Genomic DNA, 3,443 nt, shown 5'->3' on the forward strand with positions numbered 1-3,443 from the left:
CAGCAGCCGCCAGCACCGCCTCCAGTCGCCGCGCACGGGGAGGCTCCGCCCCTAACGCGTACGTAAGGACGTGCGCGTCGGGAGCGGCTTTATTGACAGCCGAGGCACAGCCTGGGGTTGTATTGCCCTCTAACGCTTGGAGGTGCAAAAGGCGGCAAGCACGATGCCTTTGGAGAGCACTGCGCCTGCCTAGGAGCTTTTTGGTTTTGAGGGCAGGAATGTACAAAGTTGGCCAGAAAAGTGATCTTAACGGGAGGAAAACAGAATGAGGGGAGGGAGTTCAAGCTGTATGAGATGAGTCATAAACTCTATTTCCTCCTGACTCAAGAAAGATAACAAAATCTCTAGCAATAGGAGGCAGTGGGTTCAGTTTTATTAATGAATGAATGAGAAACCAAAGGCTGTTAAAAAAAAAACAAAAAAACTATGTCCATCAATCTAAACAAATCTCGAGGTGAAGTGTAGCCGGATGGAAAAGTTCATTTATTTTTGCTTGCTTCCAGAATAAAGTTAGGGCCATTTGATTGTCTCTAATTACAAGAGGGTAATAAATACGTGAAACCATATGCACTTACTGATAAGAGTCTCTAAAATACAAGTTTAAAATTTAAAAATGGAAGTTGTAACAACAGGTATAAAGTAATCACTATGTAAACAAATGACTTTAATAAAAATAAAACAGACAGTTATTTTATCAGCAAAATGGGTTAATTTGGGAATAGCAGAGGATAAGCAAACTGTAGCAAAAAACCATGGTCAAGTTCAATAAAGGAGAGGACCGTTATTCTATAGAGAAAAAGGAGGAAATTGGAAGAGGCTGTTTTAAATGAAAGTCTATTGGAGGAAAGCAAAGTTCAGGGTGGTGACGGTTTCTAATTGGCTGTTTTGGGGAAGGAAAGAAATCTTCCATTCTGCTGGGTAGTAAAGTAGTAAAGGTGCATTTATTTCTTCCTGTTGAGGGTCTATAATTGACATAGAGTAATAATGGGTGAGGGCTCCCCCCTCTGATCTCTCAACTCCATTTTAAATTTATTTTATTAATTTGCACAAAATTAATTTTCACAAAAACAAAAGCATACAAAACAAAGTTATGCGCATATGTGTAAAAAGATGCTAACGTTAAAATCTCAGTATTGAAACAAGAACCTTTAAAAGGTGGTAAATTTCAAAGCCAGATCCACTTGTGCAGAATATATGCAGGAAATGGTTGCAAAACAGATCCCCTACCCTTGTACTCCTCAGTCAGATTGAAGATATTAAAAAGGATTAGGAGAGGGTGGATAAGACTTTCTTCTTTTTTTATGAGAGAAAGATGCTCTGCTGGTGAGTAGCTTGAAGCAATTATTACCTTCTTTCCCCAAGTCCTAGGAGCATTCTGAGGAGCTTGAAATGTGGTTCCTGTAGTTGGGAGACACAAAAGTCTGGTGCCTGACATGCATGAAAAAGCTTCAGTTACCTGTGGCAGCAGAGTGCTGGTGTCTATGGGATTTGCATGTATGCTCTTTAGCTAATCCTTTCAACTTCTTTATCCAATCACCCCCACTCACCTCCCATCTGGCTCCCGAAAGACTGTTCCACGTATCCGTGCTTCTGGTTCCATTTTGTTTGTCAGTTTATTTTGTTCATTAGATTCCACATATTAGTGAAACCACAGTTTTTTAATCCACTCAGTGTTTTGGGCACAAGATCTTCCAGATCTTGGCTATTGTAAATAACGCTGCTATAAACATACGGGTGCATATATTCTTTCTGATTGGTGTGCCTTGTTTTACTTATTTGGCAATGTGTTTCTATAGATCTTTCAATGACAGTATTGCCTAGTATCAATGCGCCATAGTTGATTTATCCATTTATTTTTGGATATGTCGGTTGTTTCCTATTTTTCTTTAGTATAAACTCCGATGAATGGGTGATTTTATTTCCTACTTTGTGCTTTTCTGAAGTGTCCAGCTTTTCGACAGTGACTTCTGTCATTTTATTTATATTCTCTCTCCTTGCCATTGGATCTGTGAATGAGTCCAGAGGTTGTTTTGTCAAGGTCCCTTTATTCTTATAAGGCAAAATTAAGTCCCAGAAAAGAAAATGATGGATGGCCTAGCTTAGGTCATATGTCTGCTGTGGTACAATCAGTTAAGACCAGGAAAGCAAGGTCAAACAAAGCAAACTTGGCTGCTGGGGCCCATATATACAGAAGGAAGAGAGTGGGGCGGGTCCCAGAGAATGTTTGAAGGCCACCTGAATTCCATTCTACCAAGCTGCGTGCTTGAGTGGGGGCTATGTTTGGCTCTTTATTCAGCAAGTATTTATTGAACACCTTCTATGAGCCAGGCACTGCTTTAGAATGCAGCCAAGCCAAGAAGGCATGCAGCTCACATTCTGGTAGAGGGAGAGAAACCATAAACAAAATGCACAAATAAAATACATTTGGCTTATAAAAGTAAAGCAACAATATCAATAGTCAATACAACCAACCTATAGAAAGATTTCATATACTGACACTGTGGTATGTGACTGATGTCATGGTCTGGAATCAGCCTTAAGATCTGGGAAGTCACTCTCCCCTGGGATCTGCAGTGAACATCACTTCCCTTTTATTGTCCTGCTACAGCACTATTTTTTTCCTAGCCTGGGTTGCAGTTGTTTGTGTACCCCACCACTAGCTAATAAAACTTGATGATCAAGCCCTAGCCAGTTTGGCTCAGTGGGTAGAGTGTTGGCCTGCAGACTGAAGGGTTCGATTCCAGTCAAGGGCACATGCCTAGGTTGCAGGCTCAATCCCCAGTAAGGGAGTGCAAGAAGCAGCCAATTAGTGATTTTCTCTCATCATTGATGTTTCTATTGCTCTCTCCCTCTCCCTTCCTCTCTGAAATCAATAAAAAGAGGCCTGGTGCACAAAATTTGTGCACTCGGAAGGGGGTGTCCCTCTGCCCAGCCTGCACTCTCTCGCAGTCTGACATCCTTAGCGCTGCTTCGGAGGCAGGAGAGGCTCCTGCCACCGCTGCTACACTCGCCAGCCATGACCCTGGCTTATGGCTGAGCAGCGCTTTCCCTGTGGGAGCACACTGACCACCAGGGGGCAGCTCCTTAGTTAAGCCTTAAGATCTGGGAAGTCACCCCCCTGGTGGTCAGTGCAAGTCAGTCAGTGCAGGCTGACTTCCCAGTTGTTCAGCCGTTTGGTTGATTTGCATATTACCCTTTTATTATATAGGATATATGAAATCAAAAACTATTTATTCATGGTCAACAAATGTTAAATGAATGAAGGCATGAACCAAGAAATAAACAAATAAATCCAAACTTTTCTGACCAGCTTATTAGAGTACTAGAGGCCTGGTGCGCGAAATTCGTGCACGGAGGGGGGTTGTCCCTCAGCCCAACCTGTACCCTCTCCAATCTGGGACCCCTCAAGGGGGATCGGGCCTAAACGGGCAGTCGGACATCCC

The sequence above is a fragment of the Eptesicus fuscus genome, chromosome 13 (assembly GCF_027574615.1).
Source record: "Eptesicus fuscus isolate TK198812 chromosome 13, DD_ASM_mEF_20220401, whole genome shotgun sequence".
In the NCBI taxonomy this organism is placed as follows: Eukaryota; Metazoa; Chordata; class Mammalia; order Chiroptera; family Vespertilionidae; genus Eptesicus; species Eptesicus fuscus.